Source organism: Triticum dicoccoides, chromosome 3B (genome assembly GCF_002162155.2).
Source record: "Triticum dicoccoides isolate Atlit2015 ecotype Zavitan chromosome 3B, WEW_v2.0, whole genome shotgun sequence".
NCBI lineage: Eukaryota > Viridiplantae > Streptophyta > Magnoliopsida > Poales > Poaceae > Triticum > Triticum dicoccoides.
In genome coordinates, this window is record NC_041385.1 from 756,011,110 (window position 1) to 756,034,266 (window position 23,157).

Below are 23,157 nucleotides of genomic sequence, written 5' to 3' on the forward strand. Positions count from 1 at the left end.
TTTTGCTTATATCACAAATTTTGTGCCATGGTGCAAAAAGAGAGCAAGTGCATGTGTATGTTCAGATATGATGAAACCAAATAAGGTTGCAACTAACATGTTATATTGACTTTCAGTTATGAACCTTATGACTCTGATGCTCTCAAGTTTGGCAACAATTTGTACTAAGGGCCTGTTCGGCAATGCTCCGGCTCTCAACTTCCATTAACTCCGCAGTGAAGTTGAGCTGAACGAGCAAACTCCGTGGAGCTCAAATCAAGAAGCTGGCTATTCTGTTAGTGCAAATTTGAAGGAGTTGGGGAAGCTGCCTTTTCCTGGCTCTGTGAAAACGAAGAAGCTGGAGTTGAATGTTATTATGATGTGCTGCCACCGACAAGTGAGCTATGCGTACCGATTCGCTTTGTCTCTCCCCCAACAGCTCATATCTCCTCTCCGTAGCCTCTCCATGACGGTGGTTGTACATTTTTTTAATTAGAAGAAAGGTGCCATTGTATGGCTACTGAGCTGGGCTTTGCTCCCTTCCCTCCCAAACGGGCTTGAGCCCATCTAAATGGGTTGTCAACCGATGCCAACGATGAGAAGCATGAGGTGTGCAGCCGAACGTTTTTCCATCACTGTGAGAAGCTAGAAAACCCAAGTGAGGAGTAGAAGTTGAGGAGTTTGGGAAGCTAGGCTGTTGCCGAACAGGCCCTAAAGATAGGTTAAGTGTCTGAAGCTATACTGGAAGATGTAATTATTTCTCTCAGTTCGTAGTGCTTGACTAGATGGCGTCTTCCTACGTATAGCTTGAATAGATGCAACCATGGACGTTTAATTATAATATGCAACGCTAGATAGATTTCTTTGTCTTGTCCTCGCTTACTTTATTGGTCCGGTGTAGATTAGTAGTATTCTACCACATGAAAATATATGCACGTCTATTATTTTTATGTTCTTGTGACAATCATAGAACCTTTACTGGAATGCATCATTTATGTGAACATTATAATGCTTATTTGTAATGATGATCTAATTCCGCATGATGATTACGAAAAGGTAGCAGCTCACATCATAGCCATTTATGTTGCTTCTATTAGGTGTGGCTGATAAAGACGGGGGGCGATTTGGGCACGCGAAAGTCCCTTAAAATCGAGACAAATCCTACGTTGGAACCATCTCGATGTTCTTCGCCAGCATCGTCGCATCGAGCCTATGTATATACTATTGGATCTTGAAGCCCCAAGTCATTTTCTGTTATCATGATTATTTAGCAAATGCAGAAAACATTGTCGATTATATTATATGTATATTGTTGGGTAGTAGTTTTTCCCACTAGATCTGAATATTAGAAAGGATATATCTTGTAGCTGGTCAGATTCAGAACTCATGTCGTGATTTCTTAAGGGCCTAATGATTGTTGTTGTTTTTTCCTTTCAAAAATTGAAACTCCTAGGTGATTATCGTAACTATCATAATTGTACAAGCAAGATTATCAGAATAACTAAGCAACTATTTTAGACTCACTTTCTATGCCAAGCTGGAAAATTGACATGCCTTATGATTATATATGCAACCAGTATTTTTTTTGAAATGCCAGTGGCAACGCATCCGTTACATGTTTTGAGACCTAAGGCGTGAAATTTTCATACTAACTACATATATTGTTTGTGCAGGATGGGTATGATTTGAGGAAGCGGTTTTTATCATACTTGCTAAAACATCGTGGGAATGAAGCTAAAGGCAACTTTCCTGACATTGTGAAAGAATTTCTTAAGCGCATCATCTAGATATTGATAGTTTTGTAAAAGATGTTTAGTTGGAACATCGCTCAGTTTGTTACATGGACATGTCGTTAATCTTTCTTTTTGTTATCAATTTACATTGCAAAAATAGACTTCAATTATTCAATAATTGTGTTTGTGTTATATTTTTTGTACATGTGAATTTTAACATGTAACACTTGCATACTATTTCAAGAGCCCGTGGCAACGCACGGGCACTCTACTAGTATAACTAAAGCATGTGTTCATCTATCCCATCTTATTGCACCTCATAGCTTCCAGCTGATAGGTGAAATAGGTATGACGGCCAATCTATCTCGTAGAGCACATGACTCTGGTCTCTCCACTTTTCGTAACCATTATATGAATAGAACATGTTCATATTGCCGTCTTCCTCTATCACTTGCTCCATTTTCTTGCTCACAAGGTTAAGACTGAATATGGTACGACACCCTTTTTGTACCATGAATATCACACATGAGCTCTCTGCAAAGGACACGATCTCAATCCCCTTGACCTCTAGGGGCATCAGCTCAGAGTGCAGCCATCCTTCCTTACTGTCACAACTATGATCATTGTCTTGTTCTCGCTTGGTCCAAAGTTCAAGGACATCTTTGTCTCCGATATTAACAAATGAGAGCTTTCCTTCCCCAAGGATGCACGGGAAGGGTCGCAAGCCACGTTTAACTTGAATAGGGATCTTGGTTAAGGAGACATGTGTTGCGTCAGCGCTTATGTTGAGGGTGTAGAAGTTTGTATTGTCTTTGTACAACCAATGCACGATACCACCGTTTACCACACCGGCGCACGGCCCAGACCTAGTGAGGCCAAAAGTTTGGGAGCACTTGATAGGTGTACTCCAACTGTCCATGGCGGATGAGTAAGAGAAAACATACTCCAGTTTGTCATTGTCATGATAGCAGTGAGTGGTGAAGAGGACTTGGAACACCGGCTGCGTGTGGTGATCACAATCACCGGTAACGCAGTGGTCTGCCGCCGTGATAAGGGCATAACCGGTCATGTAATACCCAACGTCCATGGGGTCCAGATCCCGCGGAGGCGGTGGGAGGAGGCGCGTGCTCCGCTCGCCGATTAAGGGATCGCACACGGCCAGATGGAGCTTCCGCCAGTCATGGGTCGGGCGTTTCACCAGGATAAGGCCGCGATGCGCTGCTAAAGGCCTCGCGTAGTTGAAGATTCCATCATTATTTGGGATAAACTTGGTGAAGGTGAGGCGCTCGCCGCCGGTCTTCTGCGTACGAAGTCTGAAGAACCGCGGAGGGTCGTCGGATTTCCTTTTCTTGCCCAATTTCGGTATTATTACGGATGTCGCTTGCGGTACGTAGAAGGCACCAAGGAGGAAGGAGGACCGGTGGCAAGCGTTCTCCGGCGAGATGCCGAGGCGCCGGAGGAAGGCCGGGCAGCTGATGAGGCGGAACCAACGTGTGCACGTGCCTGCGCAGCGGACAAGGTCGAGAGCGCCCGGCGCCACGCGCGCGAAGATCTCGCGCATGAGGTCGTCCGGGAGCACGCCGGCGGCCACACATCTTTTTTTGGTGGGAGGGTACTCCGAGTAGTGGGTACCTCGTAGGACCTCGACCCGCCTTACCGTTGTGGCTAGGTCTCGATGGATCCGTGGCTTCAGGCGATCCCTATAAAAGAAGCAGACTCGCAGAGGCCGGCGCGGGACGTTGGGCCGGTAGTAGAGCCCAATAAGCTGTTCTGCAAATCAAGCAGTAGAACAACAAATATGGTGCGCGTCTATACTTGCCTTTCTCCTCATATTTTATAAAGAAAAATCTATACTTGCCTTGTGTTCGTAGTTATCCAAGCTATATCGTGCGGCAACTGGCAAACATCTCATCTCACGTAGCCGAGTACCGTGGTCACGTTAACTAGCCTAGATTTTTTTTTTTGCGGGTGTCTAGCCTAGAGTTGTCTGGGCGATCGATGGAGTGGAGACACTAGCTTTTTGGTTTTTCCACAAGAAAAATAAAATTGACGCACGGCAGACCATACGTCAGATATGCACTTGTGGTGAGGTCACCATTACACACGTACGAGCAGTGCCCAAGGACCTAGAGGATTTGATTTGATTTGATGATGAACAGTTAAGGTACAAACCTTAAAACAGGACACAACAAGCATACATATATTAGAGAGGGAGAGGCCATCTATCTTGGTTGCCTGGCTGGGTTAGAACCAGCGCCACCTGTGTGAGGGCATGACGGAGGTGGAGTGCAGAGTCTGATGAAGGGCGGACTGGATTGGGTTGGTGCTCCTACACCATATATCTAGGTCGCTGTAATCAAAGAAGATAACCTACAAACAACATCAAATGGATACTTCTAAGAATATGGTCTATTCAGTCGTACAATGGATATTTACACATCACTAAATTTGAATCATTACCGATATATGAAATCTAACATATCGTTGCTTATTGTTACCTTTATATAAAATCTCATATTATTGATTCAAATTGTTACCGTCTTTCCTACATAAATGTTACTCAGAAAATGAACAATAAATTCCTGCGGCAATGTGCAGGGTATCATCTAGTTAAAACCATGATTGGCTATCAAAGTGTGTGAAAAAAGTGGCATGTTGTTGCACAATTTGTTCGTTGATGACCGAGAGTTGGTAATAGAAAAAAAATTGTTATTTGTGTTATAGCTCACAGTTATTGAATGGCAAAAAGTATTGACAAAAAAAAGTATTGACAAAATAACAAAACTACCACAAAATAGTATTACACTATGTTTTATTTTCTGATCAATAGAACACTATCAACGACCATTCATTCATTAATACACAATAATATCATGTGTTCAACTCTCTCATCCTATTTCTATTGCATGTCTTAGCTTCCAGCCGAGAGGTGAAATAGGTATGACGGCCAATCAATCTCGTAGAGCACATGGTTCTTGCACCTCCACATTTCATCGCCGTTATATGAATAAAACATGGCCAGATTACGGTTTTCCCTTATCACCGGCTGTATTTTCTTGGTCACGAGGTCAAGACTGAATATGGTAGGACACTCTTTCTGCATCATGAGTATCACACATGACCTCTCTGCGAAGGACAAGATTTCAATTCCCTTGACCTCTAGGGGCATCAGCTCGGACTGCACCCATCCTTCCTTACCTTCAGCACTATGATCATTGTCTTGTTCTCGCTTCGTCCAAAGTTCTAGGACATTGTCGGTGCTTGTATAAACAAATGAGAGCTTTCCTTCCCCGACGATGCATGGGAACGGTGGCAAGCCACTTTTGAGTTCAATAGGGATCTCGGTTAAGGACACGTGTGTTGCGTCAGCGAATATGTTGAGAGTGTAGAAGTTTATATTATTTGTGTACAACCAATGCACGATGCTTCCGCTGACCACACCAGCCAGTGGCCCAGACCTAGTGAGGCCGAAAGTTTGGGAGCACTTGATAGGTGCACTCCAACTATTCGTGGCAGAGGAGTAAGAGAAGGCGTACACCCGTTTTTTTTGGAAGCATATAGTGGTGAAAAGCACTTGGAACAGTGGCTGCCTGCGGTGGTCTAGATCACCGGCGGCGCGGTGGTCTGCCGCAGTAACAAGGGCATAGCCGGTCATATCATACCAAACGCCCATGGTGCCCAAATCCTGCGGAGGTGGTGGGAGGAGACGCGTGCTCCGAGCGCCCAACAAGGGGTGGCACACGGCCAGATGGATCTTCTCCAAGTCATGGGGCATGCGGCGGCGCATGAGGAGAAGGCCGCGATGCGACACCAGGGGCTTGGCGTAGTTGAAGGTTCCATTGTTGTTGTGGATGAACGAGGTGAAGGTGAGACGCTCGCCGCCGGTCTGCTGCGCACGTAGCCTGAAGAATCGCGGAGGCGAGTCGGATATCCTTTTCCTGGGCGCGTTCAGGTGCACGGGTATCGCTTCGGGTCCGAAGAAGGCACCAAAGAGGAAGGAGAACCGATGGCGTGTGTTCTCCGGCGAGATGCCGACGCGCCGGAGGAAAGCCGGGCCGGTGATCAGCCGGAACCAACGCGCGCACGTGCCCGCGCAGCGAATGAGGTCGAGGAGGCCCGGCGCCACGCGCGCGAAGATCTCGTGCAGGAGGTCGTCCGGGAGCACGTCGGCGGCATCCACCGCACGTCGCTTGGCGATCGATCTTGGTTGCATGGCTGCGCCTGGGCTAGACGGCTAGCTAGGTCTCGATGGATATGTGGCTCCCTGTTTTGTTGCTTGGATTGGGTGCGATCTCTCTCGATGCAGAAGAGAAACAGCGTACGTATGTGCACAGCGCCGCGGGGTACAAGACCAGACGCGCCTGAACGGGAGAAAAAAAAAGGAAAAAATAGAAAGAAAGGACGCGTGCGCGTATGTCGTCGAGAGATTGGATCGAGCAGACGTACATGGACTAGACTAGACTTGATCCAGCTAGGCATGGCCAAAACGAGTTCTTTTTTTTTTCCAAAACGAGCTTTCGACTGGCATTGATTAGGGCATGTCAAAAGGCAACCTGCAAATTTTCTCCCGCATCTGTCCGCGGACAGGGGATACCACTCCGCGGACAAGAATGCAGGAGGTTGACATTCAACGCTAGCAGTATGCATGTTAAACTTTTTTTTAACAAACCGGATGAAGTTCGTGCAAACACGACCGGATTTCGAACAAACATTATGAATTTCATACAAACGTGGCGGATATAACTACATTTTGAACATTTAGAAAGAAAAAACCCGCCCCTAAATCTATCATGTTGCGGCGCCGGCGTTCAAGCCCTTGTCATCCTCCTTCCTCCGTCTCCATGAGCACCGAGGATAAGACCGATGAGTGAAGATGCAGACTCCAGCGATGAGGCGTAGAACACCGGAGACGAACCAGCCCACATGGGACAGCAAACCCTCCTCCCCCCTCCCTGCCTCCCGTGTCTTACTCATCCTCGGAGGAGTCCGTGCCTAATCCGTTGCCGGTGGACGTGAGGTCCAGGAGGGAAATGGTGGTGTCGGTGCTGTCGTCGTCCTACCGGGCCGGCTGGTGGTTCGTCAGGGGCGCGTACAAGGCGCAGTTGGCGATGTTCTTCTCCGTGATCGCCTGCAGTTGTGCCTACGCGGCTACTGCTTCCTGGCGAGCATCAAATTAATACTTGCCAAATACTCAGTGTTTTGTTGTACAGAGAAAAACATGTCCTGTACAAGAACAATGGACGTGCAAGTCGTTGTCCCAGCTTGATCTTTTTTACGTCTCTCAGATGCGTCGTCTTGAAGGTCCCGGTGTTCGATAGCGTGCCCGGGATGTTGTCTCGGTCTAGTTCGTTCAACGGCAGGGGCTTAACTTTTGGTGAGCCATCTTGGAGGTTTTCAAAGCTGCATATCAGCAATGGAGCTGCATCGAGCTCGGGTGAGGAGGTGATTCACCATTCTTTTCTTCGGTGGCTGTTGTGGTGGTGTCCGGAGGCAGGTGACGGACATTGTTGTCAAGCTCAACGATATTCTTTTATCTATTCAAATTTTTCATGTCCGTATTTACATGACTTATACTTTGATCTTTATGATATGAATGAGACATGTCTTACCATGCGAAAAAATGTGCGGCCTCGCTCATCCGAGTCATGGTTGTCATGTGGGCATCATGCTCAACCTACTACTGTCTTGGACCTCCCGCGACCACAGTTGGTCATGATATGGAGGCAGCATATGGTAAGAGCATCTCTAGCAGACCCCTCAAAATGCGGACCTGTAAACTCAGTCTACAGTTCGCTCGTTACCTCAGATAAGGGCCAAAAACCTCCGAGAAAGAACAGAAACCGTAAATGGAACTGTAAATTTTGAATTCAAGACTTCGTGGGAGAAATAGATCGAGTTCATAGTTCTTGATAGCCATACATAGTTCATACATACACTAAATAGCTAGGACGATAGGCAGCCACCGTAACCTAAAACAAAAAATTTGCTCACCAGAGCCATTCGGGTGCGGTGGCAACGCTGCGGCGACGGACATCATCAGTCATCGTCGTCGGAGACGAGGTCGATGTAGATGTCGTCCTGCACCTCGAGCTCCCGCTTCACCACGCGGAGGGTCGGGAGATCCACCGGCTCCCTTTTCATCGATGTGACGAGCGGCGTGCGGAGACTCGACCCCTAGGCGCGGAGCTGCCCGCGGCGAAGGAGGGGCCCATGCCGGAGAAGATCTGTCGTACTCCTCTATCTCGTGGCAGAGGAGCGACTCCGGCGGCTGGAGGCAATGGTTGGTGTACTTCTTCGCCGCGCGCTTCCTCGTGCCGACCGCTTGAACACATCGCCGGCGCTCGGGGTCGTCGCTCCTGCCGGAGCTGCGGCCGGAGCTCCACATTCCGCCCCACATAGTGGCGTTGGCGGCAGGATTGGACTCAACAACAATGAGAAATAGAAGGGAGATATTGGGGAGGATTGGGGAATCACGGCGGCTGAGGGATAAGGTTTCGACCTGTATCGGTGCCGTGAACCCGTAGATATACCGCGTCGGCAGGGGGGAGGGGGACGGTTTGCGGGCCACCGTAAAATGTTTTATGGGCCGAGCAACTATACGAGCTCTGTTCTGGCCAAAAGAGTGGGCCGAGCCCATATAGTCGCCGGGATTTCATGGGTCCGCGTGTTTTAATAGGTTTGATGGAGATGCTCTAAGTGTCGTATTTTATTTGAGCTCCGGTAAAGCATGGGAGCATTTTAGGTGTAAAAATTAGTAGCATATGGTTAAAACTCAATCCGCTTTTTTCAAGCATTACAAACCTTGACACATCTCGGTGGTGACCTTGCTGCGGCGCTGTGAGGACAGTGCGGCAGCCGGTCATCGGTGATCAGCAGTGAAGACTTCCCATTCCTTGATTCGCAGCGGAGTTGAATATTCTTGGTTCCTTTTCCTACCAGTGATGGTCTCTCTCAACGGGGAAGGAGAGATGTCCAACCCGAGACGTCTGTCTGGCGACACGCTGGGCGAACTTGCCACACGGCGGTGGCCGGTGTGGTTCGCCGCGGATCTCCGGGCGGTGAAGACTCTCAGGTTCCACCGTGGTGAGGTTGTGCTGGGCGTGCACCCGATGATGGTACATCTCATCGACGAGCGGGGGTGCACGGTGGACACGTGGTCCAGAGCAGGGCTCGTGTTAGCCCCTGGTGTCGCGATTGTGTTCCCCTGTCATGTTGCGCGCATTGAGGGTGAGACCCGGGGCGGGGGCGACTCCTTTTGAGCCGACGAGGGAGGAATTGCGGCCGGTGGGAGAGGGAACACGGCCGGTGGGGGATTAAATTCGGGCGATACTTCAGGTGAGCTCGTCTTAAACTCTCCCTGTCCTCCACTTCCACTTCCACACACTTCGTTTCCTCCTCTGCTCATCGGCGACCGCGGCGACCATGGTGGAGATCGACGAGGAGAAGATGAAGAGGTTCGCAGGCAGGGACGCGCGCCTACACGCTCGCCTGCGAGAGATTGGATCGTGGTACACAAGCAAAAAGGCGATGTATGTGGAGGCGGAGGCAATCTTCGAGGGGCTGACGGCGGCGGAGGAGAGGTCGCTCTTCGGGCGTGGAGTACGCAAGCATCCGCTCCAGGTGCTGCTGTGGGCGATGGATCAGGCGGATTCGCCGGTGAGGGCCGTGGCAAGGAAGTGGGTGATACGTATCCAACGTATTTATAAGTTTTGATTGTTCCATGTTATCATATTACCCGTTTTGGATGTTTATGGGCTTTACTTTACACTTTTATATCATTTTTGGGACTAACCTACTAACCGAAGGCCCAACCCGAATTGCTGTTTTTTTTGTCTATTTCAGTGTTTCGAAGAAAAGGAATATGAAACGGAGTCCAAACGGAGTGAAACCTTCGGGAGCGATCTTTTTGGAATAAACGCAATCCAGGAGACTTGAAGTGGACATCAAGAAGTAAACGAGGCGGCCACGAGGGTGCCCGGCGCGCCCTAGGGGGGCAGGCACGCCCCCCACCTCGTGGGCCCCTCGTGGCTCCCCTGACCTACCTCCTTCGCCTATATATATATCCACGTACCCCGAAAACATCCAGGAGCACCACGAAAAACTATTTTCACCGTCGCAACCTTCTGTATCCGCGAGATCTCATTTGGGAGACTTTGTCGGCGCTCCGCCGGAGGGGGAATCGACCACAGAGGGCCTCTACATCATCTCCAAGGCCTCTCTGATGAGTTGTGAGTAGTTTACCACAGACCTGCGGGTCCATAGTTATTAGCTAGATGGCTTCTTCTCTCTCTTTGAATCTCAATACAAAGTTCTCATTGATCTTCTTGGAGATCTATTCGATGTAACTCTTTTTGCGGTGTGTTTGTCGAGATCCATTGAATTGTGGGTTTATGATCAAGTTTATCTATGAGAAATATTTGAATCTCCTATGAATTCTTTTATGTATGATTGGTTATCTTTGCAAGTCTCTTCGAATTATCAGTTTGGTTTGGCCTACTAGATTGATCTTTCTTGCAATGGGAGAAGTGCTTAGCTTGGGGTTCAATCTTGCGGTGTCCTTTCCCAGTGACAGCAGGGGCAGCAAAGCACGTATTGTATTATTGTCATCGAGGATAAAAAGATGGGGTTTATATCATATTGCATGAGTTTATCCCTCTACATCATGTCATCTTTCTTAATGCGTTACTCTGTTCTTCATGAACTTAATACTCTAGATGCAGGCAGGAGTCGGTCGATGTGTGGAGTAATAGTAGTAGATGCATAATCGTTTCAATCTACTTGTTGCGAACGTGATGCCTATATACATGATCATGCCTAGATATTGTCATAACTATGCACTTTTCTATCAATTGCTCGACAATAATTTGTTCACCTATCGTAATACTTATGCTATCTTGAGAAAAGCCACTAGTGAAACCTATGGCCCCCGTGTCTATCTTTTATCATATAAGTTTCCCATCTACTTTTATTTGCATCTTGTACTTTCCAATCTATATCATAAAAATACCAAAAATATTTATCTTATCTTATTATCTCTATCAGATCTCACTTTCGCAAGTTACCGTGAAGGGATTGACAACCCCTTTATCGCGTTGGTTGCTGGGTTCTTGTTTGTTTGTGTAGGTGCGTGGGACTTTTGAGGAGCCTCCTACTGGATTGATACCTTGGTTCTCAACAACTGAAGGAAATACTTACGCTACTTTGCTGCATCACCCTTTCCTCTTCAAGGGAAAACCAACGATGTGCTCAAGAGGTAGCAGTGGGTGGCCTTCACCTCCTTCGAGACGGCGCATCTCGCCCTGGCCATGAGGGAATCGACACTCAGATCTCGCGAGGGGATCCTGGCCCTTCCTGCCCCAGGTTCGGCCGTGGCGCCGATCGAGATTCGAGAAGACCCGGTGGAGCAGCCACCGTAGCAGGCAGTGCAGGTGTCGTGTTGCTCCGCTCAACTTTCTCCAGCTTCTCCAACTCCGACCCCCCACTGATGAGGATACAAACCTGGGGTAGGGTCATAGGCCTAACCTATACGTCCTACCTAAGGTCACTACCCTGGAAGATAAAAGGACCAAGAGATAACAGGAGAGCGCCAGTCGAACACGTCGAGTGCAATCCACTCGACGGCCACATCACTCGGAGGTCCTCCTCCCTACCATCACTTGACCATATGGAGAGTGACTCGACCTATCGAAGACCAGGAGTCAGAAGGGCCCGCAACAGTTGGACGTTCACCCCTTAGTCTTTATAAGCATTAACAACACTTAAGGCTGGCGTTACCAGTAATGCCCCTTACTTTATTTCCATTAAGCCCCTTGTAATCGAGGTGGGCGGGGGTCCTGGCGCACTCTATATAAGCCACCCCCCTTCTCTGGGACAAGGGTTCGCACCCCCTGTAATATCACACACATAATCCAATCGACCGCCTCCGGGCACCGAGACGTAGGGCTGTTACTTCCACTTTGAAGGGCTTGAACTCGTAAATCCCGCGTGCACACCTTCACCATAGCTGAGATCTTGCCTCTCCATACCTACCCCCTCTCTACTGTCAGTCTTAGGACCACGACAGTTGGCGCCCACCGTGGGGCAGGTGTCTTGGCGACTTGTTGGTGAAGTTGCAAGTTTTACCGATCATCATCATCATGTTTTCGGCGGCAGACTGGCTGAGGGCCGCGAGATCCGTCTCGGCGCGCTTGTTTTCATCACCGATGACTCCACATGGCTTCAAGAAGCCTCCGTGGACATTGAGGCACTCCCCGTCCAAGGGGCAACACACTTCCGCACGTGCGTCCATGGCGTTCTTCTCCGGCAGCCGTTGACTCAGCATTAGTCGGCTCCGATTGTGTTTTCACTCCCCGCTGTTTGCCGCCGCAAGCGATCCGGTCGATCGCGGCTCCATCGGTGGGTGAAGCACGTGGTGACTCGGCGTTCGGCCACCCATCAAGTCACGGCAACCGAGCCCGACGAAACCCTCCACGGCCTATTCGATCTGTCGACTGGCTCCGCGGAGACCGCATCCAAGTGCGATAGCAGTGACCCTGCGGCAGAAGTCTTGATGGTCGACGGACCCCACAGTCCGCCTGGTTTTCGCCGTGAGGACGGCGAAGACAGAGACGGTGATCCGTCGCATGTCCATGGGGAATACCGACCCGAACCCCTCTCTTCGCACCAGAGAGAAGAACTTTGTTGCCGCAACATGGATGCACTCCACACACCCATTGTTGGAGAAACCCCCGAGGCTCGGGCCTTGGAGGAGGTGCGCCTAGCCAATTTGGCCGAGCGCACTCGACTGGATAACCTTCAGCGTGCTCTCGATGAGCACGCTTAGGAGCGGATCCATGAGTCCAGTCGATGACAGCTTTTTTCGCCTCCACCTAAGGTATACCATACTCCAATTCAGAAACCTGCAGCTGCGGCCCGAATAGAAGAGTCAAGTCGGAGGCTGGTAGAGGGCTGATGCAGATCCGGGCCTTGCTTCGAGCCGCAGGGGAGCAAAACACAGCAGTATCTCAGTCGTGGAATATGATTCATAGCAGATCCGTTGTAGCGGACACGGTCCAGTCGGCCCACAGCCCAAGGTCGCCCCCGCGGTGTGAGGGCCGTGGACAGTATGGTCATCCACTTGACCGCGACCATCATCGCCAGGAGCCCACGCCTCCTCCGAGGAGTGCGTCATATGGGCCTCGGCGGAACAATGATAGACGCCGTCACGGTGGTGAGCGCAAAGCCTCAGTCGACCCAAGAGAGCCAGGCTTCGACGCGTGATCCATCCTTGTTCAAGGCCTAGTCGACCGAAACAGAGCGCATAGAGAGGACCCTAGCAGAGATCGTCCGAGTGGTAGCAGAGTGCATGTATCCGGTCCGGAGTGTTTCAGCAGGGCCATCAGGGCGGCGGTGATTCCTCCCAACTTCAGGTTGGCGACCGAAGTTAGTAAGTTCACTGGAGAGTCTAAGCCTGAAACTTGGCTTGAGGATTACCGAGTGGCTGTGCAGATTGGCGGTGGAAACGATGAAGTAGCAATGAAGCATCATCCTCTCATGTTGGAAGGGTCAGCTCGGGCGTGGTTGACTCAGTTAGCTCCGAATAGTATATACAGTTGGGAAGAGCTGGCTCGAGTGTTCGTCAGAACCTTCGAGGGCACGTGCAAATGACCAACATGATTGACCGAGTTGCAGCATTGTGTGCAGAAGCCGAGTGAGACCTTGAGAGATTTCATTCAGAGGTGGACCACTTTGCATCACACCGTTGAAAATGTATCAGAGCATCAAGCAGTGTGCGCCTTCAAGGAGGGCGTCAAATACCGAGAGTTGCTCCTGAAGTTCGGTCGGACTGGTGATATGATTCTGACTCGGATGATGGAAATAGCCACCCGGTATGCTAACGGGTAAGAAGAGGATCGAGTCCGTAGCGGAAAAAGTAAGCCAGTCGGTGATGGGGTTATGTACCTAGGGTAGGGTCATGGACCTGATCCAAGTAACTTACCCCAGGACATCCTTAGAAGAGGTCGCCTTCCAGTCGACCAACGAGGATTCACTCGACTGGTCTGAAGGACTCGACCACGAAGACTCACTCGACCACCAGGAGGTCAAGAGGCACTCTGCACTGCAACGGCCTGTAATCAAGTAGACTTTATGATAGTAAAGGCCTTTATGTGGGGCGTTACCAGTAACGCCCCAGACTTAACTCACCTTAAACCCTCTCCTACGTGGGCTGGCTGGGGTCCTGGCGCACTCTATATAAGCCACCCCCCCTCCACAGGCAGAGGGGTTCGACACCTTGTAATTCACACATTCATAATCCACTCGACCGCCTCCGGGCTCCGAGACGTAGGGCTGTTACTTCTTCCGAGAAGGGCCTGAACTCGTACATCCTTTGTGCTTACAACCTCTCCATAGCTAGGACCTTGCCTCTCCATACCTACCCCCCACTCTACTGTCAGGCTTAGAACCACGACAGTTGGCGCCCACCGTGGGGCAGGTGTTTTAGCGATTCTGTGGAGAAGTTGCGATTCTTCCGAGTACTCTCATCATGGTGTCTGCTGGAGTTTTGGTCAAGGGTCAAGAGATCCGTCTCGGCACCCTCACCTTCATCGCCGACGACTCCGCATGGCTCCAGGAGGCTCCACTCGACGTAGACGCGCTCCCCGTCCGCGGTGCGACGCATTTTCGCGCATGTGTCCGCGGCGTTCTGCTACGGCAACCGTCGACCCAGTATCGGTCGGCTCCTCCATCGTCCACCCTCCCGGTCTCCTGCCAGCGCAAGCGCTTGGGCCGGTCGAGGCTTCAGCGATGGGTGAGTCACGCGGTGGCTCGCCAATCGGCCACTACACAAGTTGCGGCAATCGAGCCCAACGAATCTCTCTACAGCTTGTTCGATCAGTCGACTGGCTCCGGAGAGACTGCATCCGAGTGCGGAAGCAGTGATCCAGCGGCGGAAATCTTGATGGTCGACGGGCCCCACAGCCCTCCTGGCTTCGCCCGTGGTGGTGGAGCAGGTGACGGCGGCGACCCTGCACGAGACTACGAAGAGTACCAGCCCGAGCCACTCGACTCTCTGCAAAGAGAAGAGCTTCGCCGCAGGAACGAGGATCCCCTGCGTATTCCCATCGCAGGAGAAACCCCCGAGGCTCGCGCCTTGGAGGAGGCGCGTCTGGCCAATCTGGCCGAGCGCACTCGACTGGAGAACCTCTCCCTCGCATAGATCAAATTGTTGACTCGACCGCGGGATGCGAGAGGTTGTCTTTTTTAGATGCTTACTCCGGGTACCACCAGATCCGTCTGTACGGGCCCGATGAGGTAAAAACAGCTTTCATCACTCCATTCGGGTGCTTCTGCTATATCACCATGCCATTCGGCCTCAAGAATGCCGGAGCCACATTTATGCGAATGATTCAGAAGTGTCTACTCACCCAAATCAGTCGGAATGTGGAAGCTTATATGGATGATATTGTTGTCAAGTCACGAAAAGGTTCCGACCTGCTCGCTGACCTCGCCGAAACATTTGCCAACCTCAGAAGGTATGATATCAAGCTCAATCCATCAAAGTGCACATTTGGAGTTCCTGGTGGCAAGTTACTCGGTTTTCTCGTTTCCGAACGGGGAATCGACGCTAACCCAGAGAAGATTGGCACTATTCTACGAATGAAACGCCCTGTGCAAGTGCACGATGTCCAGAAGCTTACTGGATGCTTGGCCGCATTAAGTCGATTCATCTCACGACTCGGTGAAAAGGCACTGCCTCTTTACCGACTGATGAAGAAGGCTGACAAGTTCGAGTGGACTCCAGAAGCTGATGCAGTGTTTGCCGAGCTAAAAGCTCTGCTCTCCACCCAGCCGGTGCTTGCTGCTCCAATCAGCAAAGAGCCTCTGTTGCTCTACATCGCAGCCACAGGACAAGTTGTCAGTACTGTGCTAACGGTCGAGCGGGAAGAAGAAGGAAAAGCTCTCAAAGTTCAGCGCCCAGTGTATTATTTGTCTGAAGTCTTGACTCCATCCAAGCAGAGATATCCTCATTATCAGAAGCTTGTGTATGGAATATACATGACCACAAAGAAGGTTGCTCATTATTTCTCTGACCATTCCATCACAGTCGTCAGCGACGCTCCACTATCAGAGATTTTGCACAACAGAGACGCAACTGGTCGAGTGGCCAAATGGACGATTGAACTTCTTCCCCTTGATATCAAGTTTGAGGCAAAGAAAGCCATTAAGTCCCAGGCGATAGCAGATTTCCTCGCCGAGTGGATTGAACAACAGCAGCCGACTGAAGTTCACTCGGAGCATTGGACCATGTTTTTCGATGTCTCTAAGATGTTGAATGGTTCCGGTGCTGGGGTTGTCCTGGTTTCCCCCAGAGGAGATAAGCTCAGATATGTGCTCCAGATTCACTTTGATTCCTCCAACAATGAGGCAGAATATGAGGCCCTCCTATATGGGTTGCGCATGGCCATTTCACTCGGCGTCCGTCGCCTAATGGTCTATGGCGACTCGGATTTAGTGGTCAATCAGGTGATGAAAGAGTGGGACGTGAGAAGCCCAGCCATGACTGGATACTGCAGTGCAGTGAGGAAGCTGGAGAAGAAGTTCGAGGGGTTGGAGCTCCATCATATACCCCGACTGAAAAATTAAGCAGCTGATGATCTAGCAAAGATAGGTTCCAAGAGAGAAGCCATTCCGAGTGGTGTGTTCTTGGAGCATATACACACTCCGTCAGTCAAAGAAGATCCTTTCACCGAAGAAACTCCGCAGCCCAAAGGCGCCACAGATCCGACTGAAGTTGAAATCCCAGCGGTGGTCGACTTGATCATGGAGGTTTTGGTGGTCATTCCCGACTGGACGATTCCGTATGTCGCATATATCTTGAGGAAAGAACTTCCGGAGGATGAGGAAGAGGCTCGACAGATCGTCCGTCGATCTAAGGCCTTTACCGTAATCAAAGGACAATTATACAGAGAAAGCGCGACTGGAGTCGGTCAGAAGTGCATAACACCAGAAGAAGGTCGACTCATCCTCAATGATATTCACTCGGGGACCTGTGGTCATCACGCGTCCTCTCGGACCATCGTGGCCAAAGCATACCGAGCCGGATTTTACTGGCCCAAGGCGAATGAGATGGAAAAAGAGATAGTAGATAAGTGCGAGGGATGTCAGTTCTACTCGAATATGTCGCACAAGCCTGCGTCAGCTTTGAAGACCATCCCACTCGTCTGGCCTTTTGCAGTTTGGGGGCTGGACATGATCGGTCCTTTGAGAACAGGACGAAGTGGCTTCACGCATTTACTGGTGGCAGTCGACAAGTTCACCAAGTGGATCGAGGCTAAACCAATCAAGAGCCTTGACACCGGTACTGCTGTTAGCTTCATCAGGGAACTAATATTCAGATATGGAGTCCCGCACAGCATCATTACGGATAATGGGTCGAACTTTGACTCAGAGGAATTCAGAGCTTTCTGCGACTCCCAGGGCACACGGGTCGACTACGCATCAGTCGCCCATCCGCAGTCGAATGGACAAGCAGAGCGAGCTAATGGACTGATTCCCAAGGGACTGAAGCCTCGACTGATGCGTGATCTCAAACACGCGGCTGGAGCTTGGGTCGACGAACTTCCATCTGTACTCTGGGGACTGCGGACCACGCCTAATCGGTCGACCGGAAGAACTCCATTCTTCTTGGTCTATGGAGCTGAAGCAGTCTTGCCGAGTGATCTTCTCCACAATGCTCCTCGAGTTGAAATTTACAACGAAGCAGAAGCTGAACAAGCGCGGCAGGACGCAGTCGACCTTTTAGAGGAAGAAAGGGAGATGGCTCTGATCCGGTCGACCATCTACCAACAAGATCTGCGGCGTTTCCACGCCCGAAACGTGAGAGGTCGAGCCTTCCAGGAAGGAGATTTGGTTCTCCGAGTGGATCAGCACAAACCACACAAGCTTGCTCCTTCTTGGGAAGGCCCCTTCATCGTCACCAAGGTTCTCCACAACGGGGCATACCGTCTTTACAACGTCAAGCATAATATCGACGAGCCCCGAGCTTGGAACGCGGAGCTACTCCGCCCGTTTTACACTTAAGCTTTATCACTCGGATGAGTTGCAATAAAATACTTCTGTAGTTCATGGACCTCAAAATAATAAGCGTCATAGTTCCTCCATAATATCTATCACTTTTTATTTTTTGTCCAATGAAATTCCCCTCAGTGGGTGACTTAGCTGCGAATCCATTTCGCCTAAGTTTATAAAAATCCTACCGAGTGGTGAGCCAGACTCCCACTCGGAGGCTTAGCCGCGAATCCGTTTCGCCTAAGTTATCAAAATCCTACCGAGTGGTGAGCCAGACTCCCACTCGGAGGCTTAGCTGCGAATCCGTTTCGCCTAAGTTATAAAAATCCTACCGAGTGAAGAGCAACCCTCTCACTCGGGGGCTTAGCTGCAGTCCAAGCACTCGCCTAAGTTGTGAAAATCCTACCGAGTGGTAAGCCAGCCTTCCACTCGGAGGCTTAGCTGCAGCCTCGTGCTCGCCTAAGTTATGAAAATCCTACCGAGTGAAGAGCAACCCTCTCACTCGGGGGCTTAGCTGCAGTCCAAGCACTCGCCTAAGTCGTAAAAATCCTACCGAGTGGTAAGCCAGCCTTCCACTCGGAGGCTTAGCTGCAGCCTCGTGCTCGCCTAAGTTATAAAAATCCTACCGAGTGAAGAGCAACCCTCTCACTCGGGGGCTTAGCTGCAGTCCAAGCACTCGCCTAAGTCGTAAAAATCCTACCGAGTGGTAAGTCAGCCTTCCACTCGGAGGCTTAGCTGCAGCCTCGTGCTCGCCTAAGTTATAAAAATCCTACCGAGTGAAGAGCAACCCTCTCACTCGGGGGCTTAGCTGCAGTCCAAGCACTCGCCTAAGTTATAAAAATCCTACCGAGTGAAGAGCAACCCTCTCACTCGGGGGCTTAGCTGCAGTCCAGTGCTCGTCTAAGTGGACTAAAGAATAAATCGATTGCAGCACAGGCACCTTGCCTTGAACCTGCAAAAGACATTCCGAGCCGAAGGCAATCATATTCAAGCACCAAATCCAAGTTTGAATCGACATCTAAAGGAACCGAAAGTGCTCAGGCGTCAGGCCTGTTAAGATTTGTCGGTTACAATTTCACTCGGCATACCGAGGCAAATTTAAAGCGTCGAGCCAGAAGAAGTTTTTTACCCCTCCTGTGGAGGGCTGGAAGGTGCAACAAATTCATCAAGGTCAATCCCGTCGGCGATCCGAGTGGCAGCTGCAAGGAAAGTTTCCATAAAGGATCTGAAGTCGTGCTTCTTGGTATTGGCCACCCGAAGGGCCGCCAGCTTCTCTTCTCGCGCATCTTTGCAGTGGACTCGGGCCGGACACAGAGCGACATCTGCACCACACCGAGCCGAGGACTTCTTCCACTCCTGCACTCGACCAGGGATCGTGTTCAAGCGGGCCATCAGGGACTCAAGGTCATTCTGAAGTGTCTCCTCAGGCCAGAGCGTCGAGTCGATGCGAGATGTGGCGGCCTTCAGCCTTGCGAGATAATCCACGACAGCTGCAACGCGAGACTCCAGTCGGAAAACATCCATGGCAACTTCGTCGTTCACCGGAGAATTGACGGGGTCAAGGTTTGGCTCCAGTCGGCTGGTTTCTTCTTCAAAGTTTTGACAAAATTCTGCAAGGGTGATCACTAAGTCAAGGAGATAGTCGAATGGAAAAAGCCACAATTGGAAATATTTGCCAAACATGGAGGTTTACCTTCAAGCATAAGGAACAACTTTTTGGCAAGGCCGCTCAGGAAGGCCTCCAGTTCAGTTTTCTTCTCAGTCAATTTGCTGACTTGGTCGGTCAGGGCAGCTTTGTCAGTTTTCAGTCGACTGACCTCCTTGTTGGCAATCCCAAGAGCAGCTTTCAGATTGGTATTGTCTTGTTCGAGCTTGGTAACTGAAGCTAACTTCTCGTCAGCAAGCTTGATCTTCTTAGCTAGCTCAAGGTCTTTCTTCTGCTGGGCCTCCCTTACCTTACCTGCAAGTTACAGCAAGATCAGATGCTGAAACAAGCAAGGGGAAAAGCAGTCGTCAGGGTCTCACCAAACATACCTTCGGTCTCCTCCTTTGCCTTTGTCAGCTTCTCCTGAACCAGCCGCAAGCTCAGCTCGACTTGAGTATGTTTTTGTTCCAGCTCTGAGTAGCGAGCCACAAGATCACAGGAGTTCTGTGAAGAACCAATCGACTAAATGTCAAATATAATTCACTTCCGAGTGAAAAAGAGATAAACACACGTTTCTAAGACTACAGCCAAATACAAGCATTCGACCGTAGTCTCGGGGACTACACCCAGTGGGTGCACTCAGCGTGCCCCCACTAATCCTGTTGAAGACAAAGTCGACCAGTCGACCTCAAAAAAAAATGTGCGAGATGCATTCTCTAAGACTGTGATCAACTGCAAGCAGTCGACCACAGTCTCGGGGACTACACCCAGTGGGTGCACTCAGCGTGCCCCCACCGGTTTGTGAAATCCAGTCGACTGACAGATAGATTGACATTATAAAGCCTAAGGCCGACTGCCAGCAGTCGACCTTAGCCTTGGGGACTACACCCAGTGGGTGCACTCAGCGTGCCCCCACCGGTTTGTGAAATCCAGTCGACCAGTCGACTGACAGATAGATTGACATTATAAAGCCTAAGGCCGACTGCCAGCAGTCGACCTTAGCCTTGGGGACTACACCCAGCGGGTGCACTCAGCGTGCCCCCGCTAAACACGGAGTTTAGTCGACACACCCAGTGGGTGATTACTATAAATTCCGGAAAAGAAAAGTTTTTGGTAGCATATCCAACAGAACAAACAGCGGTCGACTGACCTGGACATTGATTTGGAGGGCAGAGCTGGCGTCATAAGCTGCCTGGCTCGCGTCCCGGATAGTCTTCAGCTGCTCCATCATGAGTCCCGCCTGGCGTATTGCCTCCTTCGCTGCGCCAGCTTGGTCCTCTGGGACGTGGTGCGTCGTGAAGAGGGAGGACTGCTGAGCACTCGTCAGTGGATTTGCGAAGGACACCGTGTGTCGAGTGATGTTCTCTTCTTCCACAGTCAGAACCTCAGGCGCCGTCACATCCTGAGGCACCTTACTGGCGGACGCTTTCCGACTCCTCCTGCGTGCCAGTGTTTCTTCATCCTCGTCGTCATCAGGGAGATTGATAACAGTATTGGGTGGAGCTGCGGAGAAGAATCAGGATCAGAGATCGCGAGTCAGTCGACTAAGAACGATGTTAAGAATACAGTACCTGGGTTCGAAGTTGCTGCATCCTCCATCTCGTGGTCATCAGCCCGGGCCGAGGTCTCAGAAGTAGCAGCACTGCAACTCCAAAGGATCGGTCGACTAACTTCAGCGTCGACCAGAGATAAAGTTCGCACAGAATAAGAAAATATGAGCAGCACAATTACCCTGATATGGTGGGGATGGACACCTTCATCTTCGGCAGGAGCTTGGTCGGCTTTGGCGGAGCCCCCCTAAGCTGCTTCGGCGCCTTTTCAGTCGGCGCTGGAGAAGTGGTCCTAGGGCGCTTGGTCGACTGCGTCGCAACCCCCTTGCCACGTTCAGTCGAAGGGTCGTGGACGAGCTTCGACCGCCTTTCCGAGCGCGGTGGCACGACCTCCTCCTCTTCCTCCTCGTCTTCGGCATCATCATCATCGCCGTCGTCATCATCATCGTCGTCGTCGTCCCCTGCAACGTCCGAGTCCCATTCCTCCTCGTCCTGGCTCTCGCCCCCACTCGCCTCACCCTCCTCAGTCGGAGTTTGTGCCCCGTTGGGCATCGAGTACAGCTCGGTGAGGGCCTAGCAGATATCAAGACAAGGATCAGTCGACCAGTCGGCAGAGTAAACAGAGATGAATGCGACAAGAATGCAGTGGAGAGCAGGGCAAGTGTACCTTATTTGGATCACTGTTGTGGTCGAGTGGAGGAATCCTTCTGGCTCCGCGTGGGTTGTCCTTGTTTCCGGTGACGGCTGCCATCCATCTTTCCAGAGTGGCATCGTCGACTGCTTCTGGATGGACTCTAGTCTCGTCTTCGGTTCCACAGTACAACCACATGCAGTGGCTCCTGAACTGGAGGGGCTGGATGCGACGCCTGAGGAAGACCTCCAGGAGATCCATGCCCGTCACTCCCTCCCGAACCAACTGCACCACGCGCTCCATCAACATCTTCACGTCAGCTTTCTCCTCCGGAATCAGCTTCAGAGGGGAAGGCTTGCGCACTCGGTCCATGGTGAACGGAGGGAGTCCACTCGACTGCCCTAGCGTCGACTGGACCTGGCAGTAGAACCAAGTCGACTGCCAGCCTCTGACGGACTCGGGAAAGGTCATGGGCGGGAAGGTGCTCTTATTCCTCACCTGAATCCCCAGGCCCCCGCACATTTGGACGACTCGGGTTTTTTCATCACCTGGGCTCGCCTTCTTCACGGTCTGAGATCGACACGTGAATATATGTTTGAACAAACCCCAGTGCGGTCGACAGCCCAAGAAACCCTCACACATGGACACGAACGCGGCAAGATAGGCAATGGAGTTTGGGGTAAAGTGGTGGAGTTGCGCTCCGAAGAAGTTCAAAAAGCCACGAAAGAAAACACTCGGTGGCAAGGAAAACCCGCGATCAACATGGATGGCCAAAAGCACACACTCACCCTCTTCTGGCTGGGGCTGCCACTCCTTCCCCGGAAGCCTCGCAGCTCCGTGGGGGATCAAGCCCTCGTTGGCCATGTCGAGGAGGTCGTTCTCCGTGATGGTCGACTGGATCCAGTCTCCTTGGACCCAGTCCTTCGGCAGGCGGGATCTGGACGAGGACCCTCCGCGGCTGGTGGACCTTCCTTTCGCCTTCTCCGACGACGACGCCTTCTTTGCACGCTCCAGTGCCACCGTCTTCTCCTTGGCCATGGTCGCCGGCGAGATGCGCGAAGGGAAGTGGTGCGGGGGCGAGAGCAAGCACGCTGAGCAGGGAGGAAGGAAGCAGAGAGAGAGGGAGAATGCTAAGGCGCAGCACAGAAATCCTCGCCGGGCACATTTATAAGGTCCCTTCCGAGTGGATGACAGGTGGGCCCGGTCGATCTAATCATATCTGGAACAGTTATGCAGACGGGATACGTGGCGAAAAAGGCGGCGCAGAGACCGAGGCGTCCATGCCCCGTCCCATCCGAACGCCGCGGTCCGCCCCGCTTCGCGCGCGCCCCAAAATTTCGCATCCCGCGGAATCCGCGAGCAACAAATCAGTCTGTCAGGCGCGGTGTTTTCGGCGATCCGTCGCTCGGAGATCGTCGAAGCCTGAAAGATCACTCGACGCAAAAACAGAATGGATCAAGTCGACTGAAGGCAAGTTGTTTCCTGTCGACAAAGGAATTCTTTGGTCCAGAACAGCGCACAACCGGAGCACAAAGATTAATAGGAAACGACATTAACTCCTTCTTCACTCGA